We start from the raw sequence: 14,620 nt of genomic DNA on the forward strand, positions 1-14,620 counted from the left end.
GGTAAAGAAAATATTTATTTTAGCAACCGAATGCTATTCAGCCATAGAAGAAAATCCTATCGGCTACAACATAGGTAGAACTGGAGTTCAGTACTTTAAGTGAAGCAAACAAGACGTGGTAACAAAACAAACTTAAAAAAAATTAATTTCTAAAAACCAATGAGGTAATATTGCAGAAACGAGAAGTGGAAGGTGGTCAATAAATACTAGGGAGGGCCTGGAGGAAGTGGAACTCAAGAAGTTCTACAGGGGCATCAAAGCACAGTGAAGAGAGGCATTTCTGATTCTTCTTTGGCACAGTAGGGTACTACGGGTTAGAACAACTAAGTGGTGCATTTAAAACTGACAAGACCATGAAACTCCCAACACAAAAGTGACCAGTGCCTGAAGAGTACTTGTTGCCCTGACTTGATGACTACACTGTGTATGTATAACCAGGCTATTATCTATCTGTCTGTCTGTCTATCTATCTATCTATCTATCTATCTATCTATCTATCTATCTATCTATCTATCCTTAAGAGGTATGTATAACCAAAGCATGTATGTGTGTTTGTATCTCTCTCTCTCTCTTTCTATATATATATATATATATATATCCTCATAAGGATGGGAACTTAAAATTAATATTAAATGTACTTCAAGGGTGAAAAAATTTTATTTTATTGAAAGTTAAAGTGGTTTTAAGTGAGTATTCTAGATAAGAAAGACATAGGCATTTGTGATATTTTGCAATCTAGTCTTACAGTTCTGAAAAATTGGAAAAATTAAATTGTCCCTTGAAAGCTAGCATTTTTTTTTCTACTGAAGATTTTAACTTACATCAGGAAATTATTTTGGTTTAAGGAGAAAAATTGAAATGAAACATTGTCCCTGTTGATTTTCATATTTCTTTCTAGATTTTATCTTTCCATGCCTTTCATTTTTATCAACCTGCAAAAAGGTTTTCTACTGGCTTAGGCTTATGATCTATAAATATGATAGAGAGGTAGAGTTAATATATGCAAATCCCATATGAGCCAATGATGATAGATTAATGTCTCTTTGTGTGAAGATATGTAACATTCTTAGTAAGACCTATTCTGGGGAATTTCTTTCCACAGAGTTGAGTCCAATTTTGCACATTACATTTCTATATAATTGTATATTGAAATATGCTTGTGGATAAAATAAGGCTTAAAAACATTCCTTGGTTCCACACAGAACTTTTCTTAACCTTGAATTCTCTCGTGTTTTTTGGAAACCCCATTTACTTATTCCATTATACAAATAATTCTCTTGTGTTTTCTTTAAACTGAGATTGAATTATGACTCTATAAAATATTCCAATAAATGGCTATAAAAGAACAAAGCATACAGAAGCTTCACATCTAAATGACATTATGGAGCAGACTGCCTGATGATAGCATCTACTTCAATGTACTTTTGGGAAGAAATAAATTGCGGTACTCATAATATATCAGTATCGCAAACCATGAAGAGCCACTGGGGTGGTTAGATGCAGTGGTCATAATGAAAACATTTATTATGTATGGATCAGTTCTCTTACACTGTATCAGGAGGATGTACTTCACAGTAAGGGACTGGTGGGAAGACAATTTTTATAGTCTTTTCTTTTGAAACTTTAGGGTAAATCCGAGGCCAAATGTGCTGTTCTCATAGAGAAAATTCCCCTAATTCTTATAACACAGTACTTGAGGCCTGGCTCTTCTAAACCAATGGACAGAAAAGTTCTCCTAGAATCATTATGACCTCTCATGAGTCAGATTTGTTCTCAGGTTCCTGGAGGCTGCTTTCAGCAATGATGACGAGGTTCACTGGAAATAACTTTCTGTTACGTCTAGTTAGAAAAACCAAATGGCTACGATGGTCTGTTCTAAACAGAAACTGTATCCTATGAAAATCCAGTAGATTTTCTCAGATTCAACCATTCGTCCAAGTCCTATCAGGACAGCCTCTTTACCAATTTGATTGTTAGAGGTCCTTACGGGAGTCTTAAACGCGGCATCCACCTGCCTTTTCTACCCTATCCCCACTCATCAGAATCTCCACTTAAAAATTACGTGATTTTTTTCTTCATTTTTTTTGTAATACTTAGAATGAATTGGCTTGCATGATGGATATTTATTCTGGATAGTGTGTTTCTTTTTCTTCCTCTTTTTGAGACTTGGTCTTGCTGTATAGCCCAGGTTGGCTTTGAACTGGAGCCTTCCTATTGCTAGGTATAGGCATTTGCCATCATGCCTGTTGGAAAGCATCTTGGACAACACATCCCTCTTATTTGCTTTCTCTTACTTTGGTGTGGGAGAATGGTCTGTATTCTGTCAATCATGTTTTAAATAAACACTGATTGGCCAGGCAGGAAGTATAGGCAGGTCAACCAGACAGGAAGTAGAGGCAGGGCGATGAGAACAGGAGAATTCTGTGAAGGAGGAAGCCCATTCCTGCCAATCCTGCCCAGATCACTGAAGAAGCAGGGTGTGATCTGCCTTGATGAAAAAGGTACTGAGCCATGTGGCTAACATAGATAAGAATAATGGGTTAATATAAGCTACAAGAGCTAATAAGAAGCCTGAGCTAATGGGCCAATCAGTTGATAATCTTATGGAGGTCTTTGTGTGATTTTCTTTGGGACCTTGCCAGCTGTGGGAACTGGGCTGGACAGAAACTCCAAAAAGCCTGGCCCTCATGTTATACTACTTCCCTTTCAAGCTGTAAGGGTATGAAGTGATCCTGGCCGCCAGGAGACAGGACGTGTAACTTTGGCTTCTCAAATTAAGTCAGCTGGGGGCTGTAGTGAAGAACTTTAACAGTTAGTGAGAACAGTAGTGTTTGAAAAGGAGCAAATTCACCTTTCCATCACCAGAACATGTGTCTTTTGGGAGACCAGAGAAGGACAAAAAGGAAAAGCAAAACAGAATGGAAGAAAACGGAGATGGGGAATTGTTGTCCCTAGAAGCAGAAAGGGAAGCACTTACAGTGGGGTTTGCTGTCATCGCATGGAAAGTCCAGGGCGGGGAGCTGGGCAGAAGGTAAATAACTTTTTCTGTTATTCTTAATTAGTTGTAAGCAGTTGTTGATATGTAATAAATGCCACACATTTCTTTCCATTACCTTGCCATAGACAAGAGGTTGAGATACTTCCAATGGTTTAAGAGTCCTGGGGATCAGAGGCAGGGACATTGGGGGTGCCTGCTTTTTCTCTCAACAGCCTTCAACATACAATGGCCAAACCAATATTCCTGAAGCAGGTGTCCCAACTCCTTCCAGATCTTCCCTACTTCCCTACCCATCCAACTCCACACTCTTTCTTTCTCTCTTAAAAAAAAAACAAAACAAATCACAAACAACAAGAAACACACACAAGCACAAAACCAGAAACTAAAATATACAAACAAAAGGCCAAAAAGATAAAAACCATAAAAGTCTACAAAAATATCATTACTCTTGGGCATTGGGCCTGCCCTGAAGTGTGGTTAAGATACTCCGGGAGACTCCATTGCAGAAGACCAATGTTTTCTTTTGCAGGCAGGCACCAATTGGTTAGGGATGGCAACCTGTGTTCCCTCCCTGCTTTCAGCACTGTTTATCTTGAACCCGTGCATGCCCTGTGCTTGCTGTCACAGTGTCTGAGCTCATGTGCACATCAGTCCTGCTGTGGCCTCCAGGCACTGTTTCCCTGTAGTCATCCATCCCCTCTGTCTCTCACGTTTCTGCCTCTTCCTCCCTGAGCTCCGAGGGGAGGGTCTGGTGAAGACATTCGCTTTGGAACAGAGAGGAAGCTGCTCTGACTGCGTAGATTCCATGCCACACTATTTTAAATCACTGTTAGCATTAGAAATAGTCCAAGTAGCAGAAAAATACTTAATAAACATGTAAGAACTGAAAGAAAAAAATAACACCGGAAACTTGAAAGAATGCTGAAGCCCATGGGGGAAGTATTATCTTATTATCCTGATTTCTTCTTTATGAATCAGCTCCATGTGGGTGCTGCATCAAAATCTGGGGCAGAGTTTAAACCCATTAATCACACAGCAAATAACATTTTTACTGCAAGACTTTTCATCAGCAAAAGCCTCTGCTGTGTGTTGTCATGGATCTGTACACAGGCTGCAGGTAGATTTGATCAAGGGCTTCAAGTGCTCGTGACCAAAATCACAAGTCTCACCGTGGAGTCACACTTAGTAAATGTGATAAATATTTCTCAAACAACCTTCTGATGTGCTAACACTCTTACTTGCTTGTTTGTTTAACTTACTTTCACTTTTGCTTCATTCAGATATTTGGAGAGTCGCAGTAATTAAGCTATTACAGCAGCTCACCGAGTTGTTCCAAGCTGCTTGTAGTGAGATAGCATGGAGAATTGTCTGTCATTCCCGCAGGCAATCAAATCAAATAATTAGTTTAGCCTGTCAAGGTGCAAAGCCGGAAATAATTAGGACTTAGGTCAACGCTGATTGGAAGGACATGTTGAAAGCTGACTGGAGTCAGCTGTTCTTCATCTCCTCTGAGAATGGAGCAAGACGCTGAGACTGTGGCGTGGGACCTGAGATATGAAGTAGAAGCTTTGAAAGCCAGACATGTATGGTTAAGAACATTAGGGGAACTTCTTCCATGAAGCTTAGGGAAGAGTGGGGCTACGGTTACCCTGCACTAGTATTTTGTGACACTCTACTTCTCTAAGTTACTGCTTTTGGTGTGCCCAGTTGGATTCTTCCATGCGCTCTATTTTACTTGAAAGAATGCACAAGTTTTGCCAGAAATGGTGGCAAATGCCATGCCTATAGTCCCAGCATGAGAAACACTAATGCAGAAAGATTATGAGTTTCAGGCCAGCCTTGGTCACTTAAAAATAAGTATAAAAGAAACAAAACTAGACAACACAGTCAGAATTTGCTAAGATCAGCAAGGATTGACCACTTATATTTTTAGCACTCTGCTATCAGAAAAATATAAGAGAAAACATTTGGTGAAGATATTGAGAAAAGAGAAGCCTTGAATACCATTGGCCAAATGTAAATTAGTGTAGCTATCTTGAAAAGAATCATGAAATTTCATCAAAAGAATTAAAAGGACAATTTCCATATGACCCAGTGATCTCACTTTTGGAGATCTTTCTCTCCTCTCTTCCTTTCTCTCTCTCTCTCTCTCTCTCTCTCACACACACACACACACACACACACACATATATGTATACACACATGTATACATATATGTACATATCCATATGTATCCCAAGGAAATTAAATAAATTTGCTATTTTCATTACTATGTTTGTTGCAACATTGCTTACAGTTTGTAAACTTGCAAACAGTTTGTAAAGTTGCGGGAAATTGCCCTAAATGTGTAAAGATTGAAAAATCGATGAAAATGTTATGTGTATACAATGTGCGTAGCTTATATACATTGTTATATATACTTAAATCTCAAATGGGATTACCATTCAGCAAGGATAATGAACATAGTGGATGTCTCTAGAAATTTATGCTAAATAAAATAAGTAAGACACAGAATACTACTACTATATATTTGATATGTGGAATCTAAAACATTTGACATAATAAAAATAGAACTGAATGGTGTTGCCAAGCACCAGGGTGTGGGGATAGCTGGGGAGACTTTGGTCAAAAGAACCCAATTTCTGTTAGAAAAGATAGGCTCAAAATATTAATTGTGAAACATAATGGCTGTTCTAGTTCCTTTTTTGTTGCTATGATAAACAGGACCTGGGAGGAGTTGGGAGTGGGAAAAATGTATGAGCACAATATATTGTAGGTAAGTTTTTTTTCCAATGAAAAAGCCCCCCCCCCCAAAGCAACTTAGATAGAAGGTCTATTTCATCACATAATTCCAGGTTACAGTTTATGGTGGTGTGACAGTCAAGACAGAAATCACAACTTGGTCCTTGAATCCTGACTTGGGGCAGTGAAGGAATGAAGAAAAGACAATGACACTAAAAAAATGGCAGGCATGTGTGTTGCAGGTGGGATGTGCGCACTTTGATGGAGCCACACCCACTACCTTTCAACCACAACCTAAGCATCTTTATTATTTACATCATGGGAAGAGGTTAGCTAGTCCTGGTAGGAGCTCTCTGTAGACCACAGTCTCAAGCTCTATGCCTTCAGCAGGAGGAAGCTACAGTTGGTAGATTTTGCACACACTGATCAATCATTTCTAAACACTTGCTCTTGGATCAGGGGAAGAAGGCTTTGCCAAGGCTGAGCCTGACCTATACAGGGAAAGACTTTGCCAATTTCCCATAACCCTGAGGTCTTTATCCTTGTCATGGCTGTGCCCATTACACATTCACTCAAGACTTCACTCACTCAGGACTTCCTCCGCTAGGGAGCTACACATGCTCTCAGGCCAACAAGGTGTAGACATCCCCGATGAGATGCTTTTTCTAGGTGATTCTGCGTTGTGTCAAGTTGACAATTAAAGCTAGCCTTAACAGTTACAGTACCTAGTTAGAGTATATTGCATTATGGAAAAAGATGGAGAGTAATGATGTTGTCATCAAATGATAAAATTATAAATTAATAGCTGTGTTAATTAGCATAATGCAGCTACACAGAATATGGATGCATTAGTGATGTAGTTATTCTGTCATGTATATCCTGTTATATGCAATAAACAAATATTACATAAAAAGACACATTGTGTCTGTATAAATGTTTCGTTTTGCTTTTAGAGATGAGTTGTCTCTCTGTCGCTCAGACTGCCCGGAATCTCATGGTAATCTCTCTGCTTTGCTCACCTGAGTGCTGTGATTACAGACTGAGCCACCATGTCCAGCTAGGTAATATCTTTGTTTCATGTATTTTCTATTCAAAAATAGTTCTCAGTCATACAGCATCAGTCATCAAAGAGCTTGTCAGTCATATGGATTCTGGGTTATTGCTGTACTTGCTATATCGAAGACTGCACCTTACTTGAGCTTGGAGTTTGACTGCCAGCCAGAATTCTTGCCTAGCATGTATGAGGGCCCCGAGTTTGAGGTCCAGCACTACAGAAAAGAAAAACAAAAACCAACCAAACAAACAAAAGTAAGATCTTCTGTTGATTTATTTGTGTATCAAAATTTAGGAAATATTCAATTCTTTGTTTTCCTACACGACACCATAGGGAGTCTTTGAAATCTCTCTTGTGTGAGGACAGCAGAAGTAAATACTAGCAGTCCATTTCTCGAATTCCTTTGTCTGCACCTTCCCTCTAATTTCATGATCTTTTTATTGTCTCGGAGAATTAATTTTATTCCTTAATTTTTTATATTTGAAATTATAACACAATTTCATCATTTTCATGTTTCCTTTCCCTTCCACTGATCCTTTCTATGCAACCTCCTTGCTGTCTCTCAAATTCTTTATTTAATTGTTGTTACACACACACATACTCTCTCTCTCTCTCTCTCTCTCTCTCTCTCTCTCTCTCTCTGTCTGTCTGTCTCTTCTCTCTCTTAAATATATAAATATATTTTTTAAAGTCTGTATAATGTTGCTTATGTGTATGGTTTCTGGATGACTATTCGGTACTGGGAAACCGACTTGGGGTTATTTCCTCTGGCAAAGGCTATTTCGCCCATGCTCAGCACCCATTAGCTGTCTGTGGTACTTCTAGGGCTGTACCCATGACCCATGAGACTGTCCCCTTCCATGTTAGCATGTCTAATGGTGTCATCCTTTCTCAGGTCTTCTTTAGGTAGCCATGTTGGTAAGATTTCATGAGTACAGCGTCTCTGATGTTTCTAGGAGACAAAACTTTACATCAAACTTCCTATTACTGTGCTATTCTATTCACAAAAGCGATGAAATAAAAACAACCTAAGTGTCCTCCAACCAAAAAGCGAATAGATAATACCAATGTGGTACATATACACCATGGACTACTCTTGGACTCTAAAGAAAAATGAAGTTATAAATTTTGTAGGTAAATGGATGAATCTAGAAAAGATCTTATTGAATGAGGTAACCCAGATCCAGAAAGACAAGCGTTTCATGTTCTCTTTCATTTACTGTTTATGGTGGCTTTAATATAATTGCTCCCATAAACTCATAGGGAATAACACTGTTAGGAGGTATGGCTTTGTTGGAGTAGGTGTAACCTTGTTGTAGGAACTGTGTCACTGTGGAGGTGGACTTTGAAGTCTCATATATACTCACACCACAGTCACTTTCTGTTGCCTGCAGGTCAAGATGTGTGACTCTCAGCTCCTTCTCCAGCACCATGTCTGCATGCACACCACCGTGTTGCGCCATGACGATAATGGACTAAACCTCTGAAACTGTAAGCCAGCCCCAATGAGCTGTTTTTCCTTTATAAGAGTTGCCGTGGTCATGGACTCTTTACTGCAATAGAAACCCTGATGTATACAATGTCCCTATCTCCAAAGCTTCAGATGCTTGTGTATAACCCCAAGAAACTAAAGAAACCAGGATAGTAAAAATGGACCATGGGAAGTAGGGAGGAACAGAGAGGAAAACAGCAAGTTACAAGTGATCTAAAAGGGAAAAGCCCACCTGAGGTTCTATTAGGGAGGGAGGAGGGAGATAAACACAGAAGAAGAAGGAAGGAGGACAAAATAACAATGAGGATCCCAAAAAGTCATAAGAAGCTATACTAATTAGCTATCCAAAATTCTTTCTCTCTCTCAATGTGTGTGTGTGTGTGTGTGTGTGTGTGTGTGTGTATACAAATAGATAGTTCAAATCTCAATTTCCAATTTCCTATCTTGGTTGAAAATACTACAAGAGCCACACAGATTATATAACAGAAGTCCCAATGACTTTTGGGTGATTGATCAGAGTTGTGCAAGAGAACCCCCCTTCCCAAACATAGGCTATTACTGTTGCCCTTGGCTCCCTCCTAGACGGAGCCTCCTAGACACTGAAGGTAAGTCCTTATTGCTGAAGTATGTCATGTGCCTCAGACACAGAACCTGGAAGACCTGGGCCTGGTTCTGACCTGAAATTGTCTTCCTTGAGGACTAGATTTCAGAGTACCAGAAGGCAACACACAAGCTTCCAAGGGAGGTAAACAAATCATCTCTGATGCCTACGAACTAAAACAATGACCAGTGTGACACGGTAGTGTCATGCACACTTTGGCAGTAAGCAAAAGTGCTCTCATTGGATTTAAGGCCTGCTCCACAAGAGTGAAATCACGCCTGGTACTAGAATTCTTGCCAGTGTTCCAGGACTAGTGAAGCCGTAATTCTGAGGAGAACCTACAGCTGCTATTTTACTAGGCCAATATCGTTCCTAGTTTAGTGTTTTAGAATCACATGGATTTGTTCACAGACAAGTGATGGGGCCCTCATCTCCATAATTTCTGTTGGTTTTTAGGAATGGGAAATAAAGTTTTCAAATAAGCCTTATTCATCTGTTCTGGAACACTGTTGTCAGTTCTAATGCATTAACAACTGGTGTTAGTTCTAATGAACTCATTACAAACGGTGGGAGCAGCACTGTGGATCAGAGGCAGTGACTGTACTGACTTAGGGGCTTCAGGAAAGTTGTTTAGTCATGTGGAGACATGAAGGATAAAAATCAGATAATGCAGGTAACAAAGCTAACTCAGGGCCCTGGCATGTAGTAGGTTCTCTATATGCATTACCTACTGATGCTTTTCTCTTTGGATTTCATTGCATTTGAAGCTACTGGACATGATCTGTTCTTGTTTTCCATTTCCTGTAGTTTTTAGCTACAGTCATTGCACCGTGTCCTACGGCTCAGCAGTAAGGTTGTTAGAGGACTTTCGTGTGCACTCTGTATTTGTCTTGTTGGTAGCCTGGGCACAAGAGCAGCCTTATTCTATTTTGGTTCCCTTTGATAACCTTTCAGTCAAACCATTCTGCAGTGATTGGTCCCACAGTTTGCTCTTATTTCTCGCTCTCTTCTTTGTAAATTTAATATTTCTTTCTCTCCAATAAGTACTGTATTGCTGAACTTACAGCATCACTTTTAATTAATTGCTTAATTTATTTAGTTACCATCTAGTCATTTACCTTTTCCCTTAGAGTGTTCTCCTCATTTTATTGTTAAAATAGCACAGCCACACCTTAATTACTTTTACATTCTGAACATATACCACACTGGATGGGCCACATTGCATATTCCAGAAACTGACAGGAACAGAAATAGCCTATAGAGTATTGTAATATTTTGTTTTGGGTTCTCTATCAGTAACTGAAAGGCAGGGTACGTTCCAGGTAGAGATTGTAATGCATTCATGAAAATACATTTATGTGCCTTTCCAGTGAGCTAGGTCACCGTCTTCAAAGAGTTCTGTAGATGAACAGGGTTTTGACCATCATAATCAAAGAATACATAATAGTTGAAAGAAAATCATTGAGACATCAAACTTAAAATTTATTAATCAACCCATGAAAGACTCTCTAAAAGAGCAATGCGTGGAATTATTTTCGAGATGCTTATTGTAAATTCACAACGACTCGTGCACTCCTATATTGAGTTTTTCAACATGGGACACATCACTGACCTGTAGATGAGATGAGGCTACAGAGATTTTGATGACATTTTCAGTGTTGAAATGGAATGCAAAATATTAACAGACTCCCTGAACTCTCAAATCTCCGGACTTAAAAGATGATGTAAATTCGGGAAACATCCGCATAGAAACGGCAGAATAAGCACTTTTCACACTGCGCGAGTTATGGTGGCTATAAAACGCCTTGACAGAAGCAGCCGCAAAATGGCATTGCACATTTTAGTGGTGGTCTGTCGGACTCAAGGCCAATTAAAAGACATTCTTTTTAAAAAGTTGATAAAATTGCCTAGAATTCTTGACTTGAAAGGGAGAGTAACTAAAAGAATTGCCTCGGGAAGAAATAATTCTCTTTTTATTATCTGTGAACTTGGTAAGCTTCATATTTCTATAAGTACTTATCTAACTGATAAAACCTTGATTATCTTTTATGAAGAAATACACTGAAGTTTCAGATTAATATTTTTGTCATAGATATTTCTTTAGAAAGATGTATATATCATCAAAGTATAGACAATATTGTTTTCTTACTGATTTTTCTCTTTTGAAGTTATATTTTAGTCTATCTCCTTCTTGCTTGACGTTTTGTGTTTGTTTTTGAATAACGACAAAGGATGACCTATGCTAATTATTCTTTGAACATGGAACTTGAAATAAGTTGTAGGAAAAACAATGTTTCCAGTAAGCTGAAGTGACAATTCTTCATAGGAAGGTAGTAAACTGAGATCCAAATTTATGAGTCAATGAGTATAATAGCCTTTTAAACACCTGTATATATTCGAGGTAATTTCTTCCTTGCCCTGCTGCTGCCCAGCACTCTAAATTCTCCAAGAAAAACATCTGTCTTGTTGTGTTTGAAAGAAACTGCTCTTTTTGCTTTAATTGTACACCCGAAGTTTCATATGATGTGTCAGGAATGTTCACCCTTGATAGATACCAACTTAAGGTTCACTGTGCCAAGGAACACCAGAGTGACATGGTGGTTCTAAAGAATCAACACTTCTTATTATACCATAAAGTGTGTTTAAATTCAGCCCAGACTAGAAATAGATACAAATCTCACAAACTGGTGCAATTACTGACATTTTGTAACTACAATTATAGCAACATTTAGTGCTTAGAGTTGAAAGCGAGGGTCGTTTTCTTGAATAATGTGTTGCAGAGTAAGGTCTTACCGGTGCATGTACCTTAGTACATTCTTTTCATCCTGTTTTTCCAACAGCCTTTGAACTTTTTAGATTACCGTCTGTGACCTTTGCACACTACTTTGGAAATGACATTTCCACCTTTGCCCTCCCCAAATTGATGGTATTGCATTTTAAATTAGGGATCACAGCACCCCCTGCCAGAGAAGTGGTGCCCAGTATGAACGCTTAAGGAGAAAGAACTTTCTTTCAGAATGAATGGTTTTCATATGGTAATCAGTCCAGTTCTAAACAATCAAAAAGCAGTGGTTGTACTTGTAATTACCTGATTTCATGAATATTTATGTCCAGCCATTATACTCATTTACTGCTTTGTTCTGTTGGTGATATAGAATAACATTTACCATATCCCTCTGGTAAGAGAAATACTTTGTTAATCAAGGACAACTTGATATTCAGGATAGAAAGTCAGCAAGCAATAGCCCCTTCCTGTTTCCCAAGCTTCCTGTAAATCCCTTTCTTCAAAGAGAAGATTGTATAGACTTGCTGTGATCAGCCCCTAGCTTTGCTTCTTTTTCTTTTCCCTTGAAAATGCTCATTACAATCTCATATGAAGTCAGACATGTCTTAACCTGATTCTCCCACTTTCTTCTAGTGACAGACAGATGGAAAACACAGTTAGACAAGAGTGGGTGTGGCCGGGGAACTGATGATCACTCTCTAGCTCCCTTTCATCCCATCATAAGAGGTCCTTTTACGCTTCCTGGGGGAGATACTCAACATTTTGAACACAAATTAAAGGTTATTTTCCTCTACTCCCCCTTTCAAGACATAAAAAAATACTTTTGAAATTGTAGAAGCAAAAGGTTCAAACATCAAGCTTATGAATGTTAAACGTTGATGAAATATGTCTCAATTATGTAACTTTATTTTGCTTTCAAAGTAAAGTCAAATATATCCATTACATTGGCAGTCTAAAAATGATTGTATATGGCAAAAGAGCAAGTAAAAGATTTATCACAAGTAAATGCCAGACATTATGTGCAAACGTGTCCCACAGTGCTTCTGCACACATAACAAATATTCAGTGTGTTTTTTTCTACATGTGAATGTTTGCGATGGTCTTTCTTTGTAGGATCAATAATTTGTAGGCATTTTAAAGTTGATAAAATTTCAACAATATTGTAAACCAATTTTAAACTTATTTTGTGATAGTGGTACTGCCATAGTTGGATTTAACTGTCAGTTTGACCCAGACTAGAGCCCATTAAGAGAAAAGTGCAAATGAGGAATTGCCTAGGTCAGACTGACTGGCTTGTGAACACCTCTATGGGGATTGTCTTGATTATTAGTTGATGTGGGCAGACCCATTTCATAGTGGATAGCACCATCCCTAGTAAGGTGATTCTGAACTATAAAAGAAAACTAGCTAGGATTGAACCTTTGGTCTAGTCAGTAATCAGTGTTCCTTCAAGATCATGATTGTGCTTGAGTTCTTACCCTGACTTCCTTCAATGATGGGCTGTAACCTGGAAACGCAAGACAAATAAATCCTTTCCATCCCTCCTAGGTTTCTTTTGGTCAGAGTATTTTATTTTATTTTTTATTTTTCCCTTTATCATCTATCTATCTATCTATCTATCTATCTATCTATCTATCTATCTATCTATCTATCTGTCTATCTATCTTTTTACTTATTTAAAATTTCCACCTCCTCCCATCCTCCCATTTCCCTCCCACTACCTCCACTACCCCTCCCCTTTACTCTCCAGTTCTAAGAGAAATCAGGGTGCCCTGCCCTGTGGAAAGTCCAAGGACCTTCCCCCTCTATCCAGGTCTAGGAAGGTGAGCATCCAAACAGATTAGGCTACCAAAAAGCCAGTACATGCAGTAGAACCCAAATCCGGTGTCATTATCATTGGCTTCTCAGTCAGCCCTCATTGTCAGCCACAATCAGAGAGTTCGATTTGATCACATGCTCGTTCAGTCCCATTCCAGCTGGCCTTAGTGAGCTCCCATTAGATCAGTCCCACCGTCTCCGTGGGTGGACGCACCCCTCGCGGTCCTGACTTCCTTGCTCATGTTCTCCCTCCTTCTGCTCTTCTTCTGGGCCGTGGGAGTTCAACCCAGTGTTCCAATGTGGGTCTCTATCTCTATCTCTGTCCATCGCCAGATGAAGGTTCTTTATCAGTGGCTTCTCAGTCAGCGCCCCCATTTCAGCCACATTCAGAGAGTCCGGTTTGGTCGCATGCTCATTCAGTCCCTGTCCAGCTGGATTTGATGAGCTCCCATTAAAACAGGCACACTGTCTCAGTGGGTGGACCAACCCCTCGCAGTCCAGACTTCCTTGCTCATCTTCTCCCTCCTTCTGCTCTTCAATTGGACCTTGGGAGCTCAGTCTGTTGCTCTGATGAGGGACTTTGTCAGAGTATTTTATAATAACAGCAGAAGTCAAACTATAACAGATATTTTTAGTATCTGTGAGCTAGAGGACAGCATATAAGTGTGAAAAATTATGCCATTTATTTGATGTCAACTAAATAGGAGGTCTATGTAACATTTGGATAGCCTGAATCTACATAATTGTTAGCTCAGTTTTAGTATTATAGTCATTCTTTATATGGTAATAATGAGGCATAGACAGGTTTGTAATTTTCTCCAAACCATGTAAAAAATGATGAAGTTGGAATTCAAACCCTGGTGGTTTAAAATTTACCTCCATATCATACTATACCACAATGACTTCAGTAGCGCTTTAAGACTAACTTGTACTTTATTCATTATAATATATATGTTCTTAAAATGGAAATTTATTTATTATTTGCGTGTGTTGGTGTATGTATGCCCTGTCACAGGTTTGGGGGTCAGAGGACAAATTTGGGAATTGGTGCTCTTTCCTTCCCTGTGGATACTAGGGATAAAATTCAGGGCATCAGACTTGTGCAACAAGAGCATTTATCCACTGAGGAA

This window comes from Myodes glareolus, chromosome 1 (genome assembly GCF_982192425.1).
Source record: "Myodes glareolus chromosome 1, mMyoGla1.1, whole genome shotgun sequence".
Classification (NCBI taxonomy): domain Eukaryota; kingdom Metazoa; phylum Chordata; class Mammalia; order Rodentia; family Cricetidae; genus Myodes; species Myodes glareolus.